This window comes from Heterocephalus glaber, unplaced genomic scaffold (assembly GCF_053883595.1).
Source record: "Heterocephalus glaber isolate CG9 unplaced genomic scaffold, H.glaber_assembly_v1.0 deba00000122, whole genome shotgun sequence".
NCBI classification, from domain to species: Eukaryota; Metazoa; Chordata; class Mammalia; order Rodentia; family Bathyergidae; genus Heterocephalus; species Heterocephalus glaber.
In genome coordinates, this window is record NW_028258138.1 from 34,698,220 (window position 1) to 34,710,164 (window position 11,945).

The following is an 11,945-nucleotide window of genomic DNA, read 5'->3' on the forward strand; positions in this document are numbered from 1 at the left end:
TTTGTTCTTCAGAATACATCAAAATGAATACTGACTCCTCTAGTGTGTGTGTGTGTGTGTGTGTGTGTGTGTGTGTGCAAGTGCATGTGTGAATTGGACATTGAGTTGGAGAGAGGAGAGAAAAAGCATAAGAAATCAGCAAAATATACCAATAAAATAATTTAATACAACTGTTCTGAGAGAAATGATTTATATCATAGAAACTAATTTTTAGACTGTTTTCATCTTTCAGACAATGTTCACTCTCACTTTCTGGTTGGGATCTTCCTATCTTAATATATTGTAATACTCTTCACTTGAGGATAAATAGTCTTCATCCAGGACCTGAAAAAATGTTACCTCAGTATTTTGATTATATTTTTATGGCTTAGAAAATATATTAATTTGTTTAGATTTTTGCATAAAAATGTTTAATGCTGTTAAGTAGTGAATGGTTGATATAAACCTTAATATTATCACTAACTGAATAATTACTAGAATGATACAGGGCATGACTAGGAATGGTATATTAAATCTGCATCAAGTTGATCTTTAATTTATTTACTTTATATAATATATGATAATGAAAATACACAAAATTTTAAACATAAATGTACACACAGTATCTTACCAGACCATATTACTATTAAAAATTGAGTTTTTAATACAATAAAATTATCAAAATTACACTTTTTCTTACTTGAAATGAAATCCAGTAATTCAGCAACTCTATTTCTCATGTATTTTCTACACCAATTAAAATGGCAATATTTCAGTGAAGTATGTAAATGCAGGAATTTAAAAATTTGTCTATGTTTTCTGAAACATACACAGACATGCATATATATACAAACATGCATATATGTTTACCAGCTTATAGGAAAAATGAACAGCTATGATATCTACACAAATATAATATGCATACAAACTTCCTATAAGGTGATTTCAAATAAGATCTGACCATTAAAATAGGCAACCGTACAATTTTTAACTTCAAAAATAAAAGAAAAACTAGAAATGTCCTTGTATAACTTTAAGATCTGTTTAACTTTCAGGTTAAATCAAAGACTTTACTATAGTTTATTCCCATTTTATATTGAGCTTATTTTAGCCTCAGTAGATCTATGATATACTGTTCTCAGTGGAATAAGAAACAAGTAACATGGATAGCTTAATAGAAAATTTGACTTTGAATTTTTTTCCCATTTAAGCTCCAAGAAATTTTCACAAAGACTGAAATGTTTTGGACTATTTTTAAAAGAACAAACAGAATTCTCCCAGCTTGTACACTATCTACAGGCTAAAAAGCAGTCTGACAGCTAAAAAAATTCCCTTTGAGATGGCAAAATGGAACCCCAAGTACAGTACTTCCTATAGCATAATGTCATTGAACAGTTCTGTATCCTTTGTTCTTTCTAAGCTGACTTTGAAAATTGAAATGTTAAAGATGTGCATATGATATAATGGAATTCTTTGTGCTCCCCTTTAAAAGACTAGGTTATTTCATGATGGTAAGAATCTGTAAAACTTTTCCATTGTAGGTCCATTTTTTTCTTTGAGTTTGAACATGGAACTAGGTTACTTATTGTTCTTCTATGTATTTACAAATCCCTTATCAAATTCTTTTTATTATGATTATTTCTCTTTCATTTAATGTCACCATCTAGATAGATATAACATATAAACATCAGGTTTTCAAGGTGATGTCCTTTACAACAAAAGGATATAGGTTAAAAAGGAAATTATTTGTTTTAAAACATGTTTTTCACATTTTAGCAATGACAACAGAATAATTTGTATCAATGACCATTAATTCCTGGAAGATATATTATTTTTGAAGTGTTCGTTAAATATATTTTTGTGTATGATCTAGTTTTTCATCACAAAGAAGAAATTGTTCACATATAAATTCATAAAATAATACATTTTGACTGTTCTCAAATATAACATTTAACATAGTCTCTGCAAAAAGCAACACAGAAATCTTTCATTATTTTTTATTAGTACATGTTTGTAGTACATAGTGTTTACCTCACTTGTGGGGAACTGATACTTGTGCATAATACATCTTAACTCTTCTTTTTCCATCTCCTTTCCCTTCCCCCTTCTTTCCCCTCCACCCCTTGATCTCCTTCCTTCTTTTCTTTTGTACACATTTGCTATATAATCATAGTTTCAGTCAATGTGTAAAATCTAAAAGAAAATACAATTAAAAAAAGTAATTTTAAATATACTCTTGCATTTCTCCAATCCAAATATGAAAAGAACTTTATTTCCTCAAAATTCAAAATAGTACAGTTAATTACATTAATTTTCTTACTGTTCTTTTGAAGGATATTACTTTATTGTTTAATAGTCCTAACTCTTTAACACCATAATAACAAGTAAAATAACACCTTACAAGTGAAATACTTATAAGGTCTATTGTAAGGTTATTTTACAAGTAAAATAACACCTTACAACTATTTTACAATTAAATACCTGGAAAATGCACTGTTGCACATGAGAATTGTTCAACTGAGGCTTGACATTTTCAACTAAAAATAATTTTAATTCAAGATATCTCTGTCTGTCTGTCTACAATATTCCCATCTTAGAGAAGGATTTTATACAAAAGTGTACTCTCATAGATTGTAGAAATGTCTTTGTTTATATTGCCCAGTAATTGACTACATTTGAAGAGGGCTATGAAAATAAAACTAACATCTTAAAGTGTAATAGATTTGCATTCTGAGCTGGTATAGCTTGAAGACTCATGGTATTAATTTGAGCTAAAAGTTAGATGAGAAACAAATATGATTTGTTGATAATGATTCAATACTTCATTTCATTTACCATTGTAAAAAGCAAGTATTCTAATACAGGGATAAAAATACAGGTTTTTCACAGGCTGAAGCTATTTTTTATACTTGTCCACAGCTTGACATAATGTGAATTTATTTCACAGAGACATCGTGTCACTATTTAAATTTTTCAGAGAATATTAAATAAACTAAGGAATACCATAGTATAATTTAAATTCTGTTTTAGCAGGCAATAAACATAAGTAAACTGAGATGAAAGATAAAAGATCCCGTTAGACCAAGAACAATTTATAATGGCAAAACCAACATGAGAATCTGGTATACTATAGGATTTGATAGGCTGATAAAGTTTTTTGTAGTTTCCCCAGTTCATCATGGATAACATTAACTTCCAACTCCTAAATGTAGTCATAATTTTGAAATTTCAATATGTTTTAGTTCTGTGGGCCAAAGTTACCTTCAAATATTCCATAATCGTATGGTTTTTTGGGAGCATTTTCTGGATCATTTTCTGTGATCAGTCTAATCTTGAGTCATTACATTGTCATCCATATTTGACAATAATCAAATTATCTGGAGTTTTGGATGAATTATTTTTATCCCATATTGAAGATTAACTAAATGTATATTAATAATATTCTCATAAGAATATTTTAAGACAATTATAATTCTCTTGTACATTGTTGCTGGTAAAGATAGGTGTAGCATAAATCAAAACTACATAGAACTATTCTCGGAATTATATATATACCTTGATTAATACATGGAAAATACTAGCATCTATAATTCAAACACTGGATGATAATGTTAAATTACTTTTAGTGAGTGATTTAAAAGTTAATTGAACTTTTATAACAGTAAAAAGTGGAAAATGATATTGCATTCCCCAAGCATTTTTCAAAAAATTAACGAGGCAATCAGAGCTATGTAAAGCAGGCAATCACTTGTTAATTGATTGGCTATAGGATTATATTGAACCTGGTGTTATATAATGTAGTACTTGCTTCCAGTTTGCTTTAAAATAGACACAATGGTCACACCCTATCTGAAAAATATTTAGTCTATTACTTAGGAAACTTCTTAGGCATTTATTACAATAAGGAGAATGATTGACAGATCACCAGTGAAATAAATATATGATCACCAAGATCTTGTAACTATCAACAACTCCTACATTATATTGATATGTGAGAATACAACACAACTCTCAACAGGCATTCCTCCAAAGAATTTGATGGGAAAGTGTTATACTGGAAAAATAAATCCAAGAAAGATCACCACCTTATGAGGATTGATTTCCTTTAATTTTATTTGAAAAGTTCTACATATAGTCTGTCATATTGCTTAGCAAAACTCACTCATAAGTTTACTAGAAGGATAAATGGAATAATTAGCTTTTTAAAATCATTTGGTTGACATTCTTCAAACATTTGAAACTATTAGGATCCATTATAAAACTTTTACCTCTCTTTGACCCTACTTTTATACTTTAGCCCTATTTGTTTCTTAATTAAGGATATTTGTTTCTTAATTAAGGATATTTTCCCCACATATTTGTTTCTTAATTAAGGATATTTCCCCCACTTATTTCTATTATGTTTGACTCATCTTCATCTATAGCTCAATGATATTTTTTACCTTCCATATAATCTGTGGAGGATGTACAGTTTAAATTCTTTTTACTTAGTTCTACACTTGAAATCTGCAATGCTTTTTGAGATTTGTTTTACTCTCAAAAATTTTTCAAAAACATTTTCCCCATGATTTTCAAATAAGACAAAGAAATTGTAGTGGTTTGTTTTAAAACTTGAAAATACCATAAGATCTTGACCTGTGCAAATCAGGCATGTTGTCTTCTTCTACCATAACAAACAACAGTATATTAATCATGTAGCAAACCAATAACAATGAATGTCTGAATAACTTCCTGACCAAAAATAATTGTAAAGAAACAGTTGTTCTTTAACTTAACTTAGAACTTGGAAATGTTATGAGAAGTTAATAAATCATTCTACTTCTGATATGGTATTCAAAAATTTATGTCAAGTAAACTTATTCACAACAATCACAGTTTTGCTATCCCACACTGATGAGATGCAAGTTTATATATTAACTGATGAGTATACAAGTCATTTCTTACTAAAGTTGATGTAAGTCAATTAGAATAATGTAATCTTACTTCCCATGGGAAAACTGGTTATCTGGTTAGTTTTCATTGAATTTTGTCCCTAATAATATTACAAGAGTCTAGGATTGTTAGTGCATCATGTTGATGATGCAGTACTTCATAGGAGGCACCATAAAATAAGAGGCAACAGTTGTTTGGTATGATTATTTTTCTATTTTTCCTAATTCTAATTATTCTCATGTTTTTATTCAGTAGATTCCTTCTCACATTCTTTTTTTCCATAAAAATATTCCTTAGTTCTAAATGAAGGAATCATTTTTATTGATTTTCTGGACATGTATCATTACATTCCCTTGTGGAAAAGCAAAGAAAACTTCTCACTGACTCTCTTATTTAAAAACTGTTCTTTTAGTTTATTGTGATTGATTTTGTACTATTGTACCAGTTTAATGACTGTCCCCAAAGTCAACAGCAACTACCTATTTCCCATGTAACATATATATTACAACCTACAATCAAAGTTTCTTGAGTTGTTTTGTTGTGACAAAGTCTCTTTTTGTGTTTTTATTTTTCCTTATGCTGATTGATGTATGGGTGATAAGGTTATTTGTTGTATAATATGATCAATGTGGTTTTAGTGGTTATCATATGACTTTTCTCTTTAAGAATTTTAAAGTATAGCTAAAAATATTATTGTTTTATATTCTGACAATGACTAAGAATCCAAATGGAAATGATGTAATTGATACTTTGTACATGCACAGTATGTATTTGCAATGTTGTTTCTGTAATGATTTGAAAGATTTAAGAGTAGTGGTCACTAATATTTAAGGTTTTATGGAGATTATTTCAATTTGTTATGAATTACAATGTTCCATATCCACTAGCCATGGCTTGTTTTAAAGTTACAAGCTTAAAATTTTTAAACATAATAATTTTCAGCAATTTTATCTTTTGATGGGCAACTAGGACCAAATCCCCATCAGGATCAATTAAAAAACTAGAACGAATATATATGAATATATGTATATATAGAATGAATATATATGATATATGTATATATCTTACTTTCTGAAGACATGTTTGTTATGTCTTGCTCTATTAAAAATTTACTCAAAATTGAATGTCTTAAAATATCCATAATTTACTTAACTCCCAAGTTTGTCAGTATGAAATGTTAGATGTCAGTATGGAGAAAGCAGTATTTGGCTGGTTGTGGCTGAATTAACATGTTTTTTAGCTCATATGTTAGCTAAAGATGCTTGGTTTAGAACCATCTCATTTGGAATTGCTGGGAAAACAGGAGGCTCTCTTCACAGATATTTTCATCCTCTTTACAGAAATGGTTTTATTCCCTCCATGTATGCCCACCTTCTCTTTCAAAGTCAAGTGCACTGCTGAAAAATTTCTCATTAAAACTATCAGTGTTTATTCATATATAAAAATTAAAGATTTCATTTTATTTCCTATTTAACCTCTCTGCTACACTAAATTTGATGCCACTTAGCTCATTTTTCTATGTTCATATTTATATCTTTTTGACTTGTCAATTATTTTTATTCTACTAAATGGACATTTTCTTCAATTTTGCATTCAGTTTCTCTTTATTCTCATTTTCCTTTCTATTCATCTGTGGTTTTAAGCTTAACTGTGTCTCCTTGATTGGCTTGGGATTTGTTCAAGGGATTAGAAAAGCACACTGCTGGGTGTGCCTGGGTGGGTCATACAGGCTAACTTTGGGGTCTGAGCCTGATCCCTTGTTTCTTCTTCTCTGGTACTCTTCTTCCTCCACTCTGCCTTCTCATTGCCATGAACTAAGCATTTTTACTCCACCATGCCCTTCCACCATGTGCCGTGTTTCTGCCTTGGGCCGTCTGATCATGGACTGAATCCCCTGAAACTATGAGCCAAATTAATCCTCTCCTTGGGTGTTGGCTATTGTGTCCAGGGATGAGAAACCTGACTAATACATCATCTGTTCCTTTATTTCATCATTGCTTACCAACTAATAACAAAATCTGCATTTCTGATTTTTCCCTTTGTGATAGTAAGGTGTACTTGTCAACCTGATAGGCTTATTGGACTGAAGGAATGGTGATTGACTCATGGGGTCACTATACCCATCAGTGCATTAATCCACTGATGGTCATAGCTGAATTTACTCCAAGGAGGTGAAGCCTAGTTGTAAGTGGGTCACTGGCTGCATGACTTCAGAGTATACATCCCTCACCAGTGGTCTTCCACTGTTTTGACTAGTATTTAGGTATACCCCCAAAAGACTCATGTACCCACAGGTAGGGCTTTCCAGAGCTGGCTGTATCTAGGACATGTGATACTGAAATTAAGGGTGTGTGGTACTACATTAGTTCACAGTCTGGAATTAGCATTGTTCTGGGTGGCAAACCCAAAAGGCTGGTATCCTGGATGGGATTAAAGGGAAAGGAAGGGGGCATTGCTTTCTGCTGCTGCTTCCCTGTCTCCTGCCTGCCACACCATGAACTGTTTCTCCTCTGTGATGCCCATCTGCCATGCTACCCTGCCTTGGAGTCAGCCAATTATGGACTGAAGTCTTACAAACTATGAGCTGAAATGAACTTTTCCATCTTTAACTCGTGGGTGTAGGATATTTTGTCCTAGCAATGAGGAAAATAACTAAGACATGCCCTGTACTCTTCTTCCCAGGTGTCACGAGATGAGCAGTTTGACACTGCCATACTCTTCTGCCATGATGTTTGTGTCTTGGAGCCAGATGACCATGGACTGAAATCTCTGAAATTATGAGTCAAATAAACTGTTTTCTCCTGTAAATTGTGGGTGTTTCCCCAGGAATGGGAAAGCTGACAAATATATCCCATTCTCCTTTTATCTGGAATAATACAAGTTTGTATCAAAATATACAGTGAATGTTTAAAATTTTAAAAATTTATTATAGTAAAAAACACATTTATATTAATCCTCTCAAAATACTCCACTTCAATTTGAACACAATCTCATTGTTCTTGCCATTTTATAAGACAGTTCAAGAAGTCCTCTTTTATATGTTTATTGGATGTGATAAAAATATAGTAAATGTTCTTGCCAAGTGCTTATGAGACAGGCTTATGAAAACATTAGAGTGTGTGCTTATCCATTGGATCTAGCACCTTGTGACTTTAGACATTTTCCCAAAGTGAAAATGATCATGAAAATTAAACATCTTTAATCAATTCAGGACATTGAAGCAGCCATGAAAACAAAACTAAGGACACCAAAGAGGGTTTCTAGAACTGTTCCAAAAAGTGGCAAGAATGATTGGATAAGTGTGTTTGAAGTAAAGAAAAGTATTTGGTGGGGAATAGTGGCAAGATGTCTTTTATTGTAATACATTAAAAAATTTACAATTTTACATTTTCAGTCTTACTTCATATATCTAAACATCTTATGGGTAGTTCTAAGAGGATCCCTAGCATCAGAAATTGAATATGTAAAAACATAGTTTCACCTACTTATATGTACTTTTTCATTCTTCTGAAGTCTATTTTCCAATAAATGGCACAAAAATAAACTATTCTATCCAGAGTTGAAACATTGGAATTTTGCATGATCTTTCCTTTCTTTTTTATGAATCAAATTGTTTCCTTCTGAAATAACATTCTAAATATTTTTGTTTTTTAATTTCATACAGCAAAGTTTTGTTATTTGTATGCATACCTTCCATTTTTCTGTCCCTTTGAAATATTTTCTAAATTTGTTTTGAGAAATGAGATACTGTCTGTACAATTATGAAAATGCTTCTCTATTCATGGATATTAATCTTAGGTCTGGAGTTCTATCCTTTTGACCACAATAATAAATTTAACTGGGGATAGGTGACAATTTAGGCTAAAGAGAATTTACATTTAACTTAATAAAAAGTTGAAAATAACATTCAAATATTTTTCCTCCAAAATATTTGAAAGTAAGTTATTACCAATGTTCTATCTGTCTCTAAATTTATAGTAGGTAATAATTAAAAACAAAATTTTTCTTCATAGCAACAATACAACTATCAAAATCAGGACATTAACACTGATGTATTAATACCATTTTATTAATTTCCTATCATTGTTGTACAAATGGCACACATTTTAATGTTATATTCTGGAAATCAGAAATACAAATAGTTCTCACTAAATCAAGAAATTGACAGGGTTGCATTTCATCTGGAGGCTCTATGGAAGAATTTATTTTCTTGATTCTTCCAGTTTCTAAAGTCAGCCCACATGTCTTTTTTCCTGATCTCATATTTCCATTGTGCAAGCCAGCAGTTTAGTATCTTTAAATCTCTCTGATTCTAATTCTCCCTCTTTTAATTATAAGGATACTCACAATAACATTTGGATTTGTAAGTTTATAACTCCTTGATTACTTCAGGGTAATTGCTCCTTCTCGATATCCTTAATTGAATCATACCTGCAGCGTTTTTTTTCCATGTAAAATAATATTCACAGGTTCTTGGGATTAGATTGTCTACATGTTTTGAGGTCCATAATTCTGCTTACCACATCATCTAATCTCTAGTTTTTATTCAAGTTTTGACAATTTTTTGCATCAATATCATTTCTTATAGGAAAATAATAAAGCTTAAATCATACATTCCATGTGGCTTTGTCTATTACATACTTATGATGCTGCAATCGTTATTTGACATCCTATCAGGAGGGAACCTATTTTATCACATTTCTTATAAACTTTGATCAGTTGATTAAAGTGGTGTCTGATAAGCATCCTTGCTATAAATCTACTCTTTTTGGTGTTAATGTATGGGGGTATATTGAAACTATACAAATATTTTATTCATCATCAATCTTTCAACTCATTAATTTGTTCATGTTGTTATGATTATATGCAGGGAATTATGCTAAATTTTTATATGATTATTATTTATAATCCAGAACTATCATTTATTTTGAAATATTACATCTGTTTTAGGTTGTGGAGAGTTAGAATAACTTGTTTTCTTTTGACATGACTGTATTATTTTTTGAGAACTTCTACTTTTTAGCTGTGCCCTAAAATTAATCATATCTCTGAAAGAACACTAGTCCACTTCAACACAAAGTTGTAATTCTGCATTAACAACTAACATCTAGATGTCAAGTGTGCTCATTGCTATTTAGGTACAATGACTTTTATGTTTTCTAATTAGAGGTACATAACATGTGAACACAAATTATAAAAATTACTTTTTATATTGAATCATCAAATTGAGTCTAATATAAAATTGTAGTTTCTAGGACTGAACATTTGGAGAAGGAGAAGCGAAAGAGGATGAAAGGATTCAGGAATAAGTTTATCCGACATATATTGAGCAAAAATCTAAATTTAAGAGAATTTTCTCATATTATATGTGCTGCCGAAGCAAGCACGAGAATTTACTCATATTAATCTTAAGATATAGAGCATCTCTTCATCCCAACATGTCCCTTCATAAACTTTTTTTAATTCATTAACTTTATTGGTACACTTTAGGTATTCTTCATATCCTTTTCAATCAATAGCCTCCTCTGATCTTTATTTTTTATTTATTTATTTTTTTATTCATTGGTACATTTTATTGGTACATTTAAGGTACACAATACATTTACATTTCTCTTTGGGAACTTGTACCTTTACATGATGCATCTTGGTTCTTATTTTTTCTCCATTACCAGCCCTCCCTTCATCCCATCCACCCTTCCCTATTTACAAAGACTTTGTTTCCGTTTTTTCCATTTCTCATAATTTTTCCTTTCCCCCATCCCCCCCACTTCCCCTAACCCTTTGGAGCTTTTCTTCCTATTTCACATTATCAATTATTAATTCTAATCATTGGTACATTTTAGGTATCCAATATAATGACATTCATCATTGGAAATTTGCACCTTCAGATAATCTCTCTTGATTCTTATTTTCCCCCCTTCTCCTGCCCTCCCTTCAACCCCTCCAGACCTCCTCATTTACAAAGACTTTGTTTCCATTTTCTCATATTAATTCCATTCCCTTGTTTCTCCTACCCCTCCCACTTCCCCTTCCCTTTGCTCCTTTTCTTCCTATTTCACATTATCTATTATACATTTTAGTCCTTATTTACACTTTCAGTTTCTCACAACAGAGAAACTATTCTGTATTTATACATGTGTGTCCTATTTATTTCACTTGAGTATTGCCTCAATGTGCATCCATTTTATCTATGAATGTCTCTAATTTCTCATTCTTTATGATTGAGTAGTACTCCATTTTATTAGAAAAACACATTTTCTTTATCCAGTAACCGGTTGATGGGCATTTGGGCTGTTTCAAGTTTTAGCTATTGCAAATTGGGCCGGTATGAACATGGGTGCACATATATCACTGTGGTATGATTCTTTTAATTCTTTGGGGAAGATACCCAGCAGGGGAATAGCTGGGTCAAATGGGACATTTAGTCCTAGTTCTTTGAGGTATCTCCATACTGATTTCCACAGTGGTTGCACCAGTCGACACTCCCACCAGCAGTGGAGCAATGTTCCTCTTTCCCTACACCCCCGCCAGCATTAGTTATTGGTTGGTTTCATGATAGCAGCCATACTTTTTGGAGTGAAGTGGAATCTCAGTGTTGTTTTCATTTGCATCTCTTGGATGACCAGAGATGTTGAACATTTTTTCATGTTTATTGGCTATTACTATATCTTTGTCTGAGAAATGTCTGTTCATTTCAGATGCCCATCTTCAGATTGGGTCTTTAAATTTGGGAGGTCTGATCTTTTTAAGTTCTTTATAGATTTGAGATAGTAGGCTTTGTCTGAGGAAGAGCAGGTGAAGATTTCTCCCCACGTTGTGGGTTGTTGTTTCACACTGCTGGTGGTTTCTCTTGCTGTGCAGAAGCTTTTTAATAAGAAGAGATCCCACTTCTTGATTGTTTGTGCTAGTTCATAGGCAACTGAGGTTTTGTTCATAAAATCTTTTCCTACACCAATGTCTTCAAGTGTTCTACCTAAACTCTGTTCCAGCTAGTTCAGTGTTACTATTTTAATATTTAGATCTTTAATCCATTT

At 31.6% G+C, this 11,945-nt stretch overlaps 1 long non-coding RNA gene across 4 annotated transcripts in view; it reads left to right on the forward strand.

The window, feature by feature from the left end:
- LOC147830395 (uncharacterized) overlaps positions 1–10,350 on the forward strand; it is a 42,818-nt gene extending 32,468 nt beyond the window's left edge. For all 4 annotated transcript variants that reach the window (XR_015452306.1, XR_015452309.1, XR_015452305.1 and 1 more), the window contains exon 6: positions 7,594–10,350. This is a non-coding gene — a long non-coding RNA (uncharacterized LOC147830395). The remainder of the gene's footprint in view (positions 1–7,593) is intronic.
- The last annotated feature ends 1,595 nt before the right edge of the window (positions 10,351–11,945 follow it).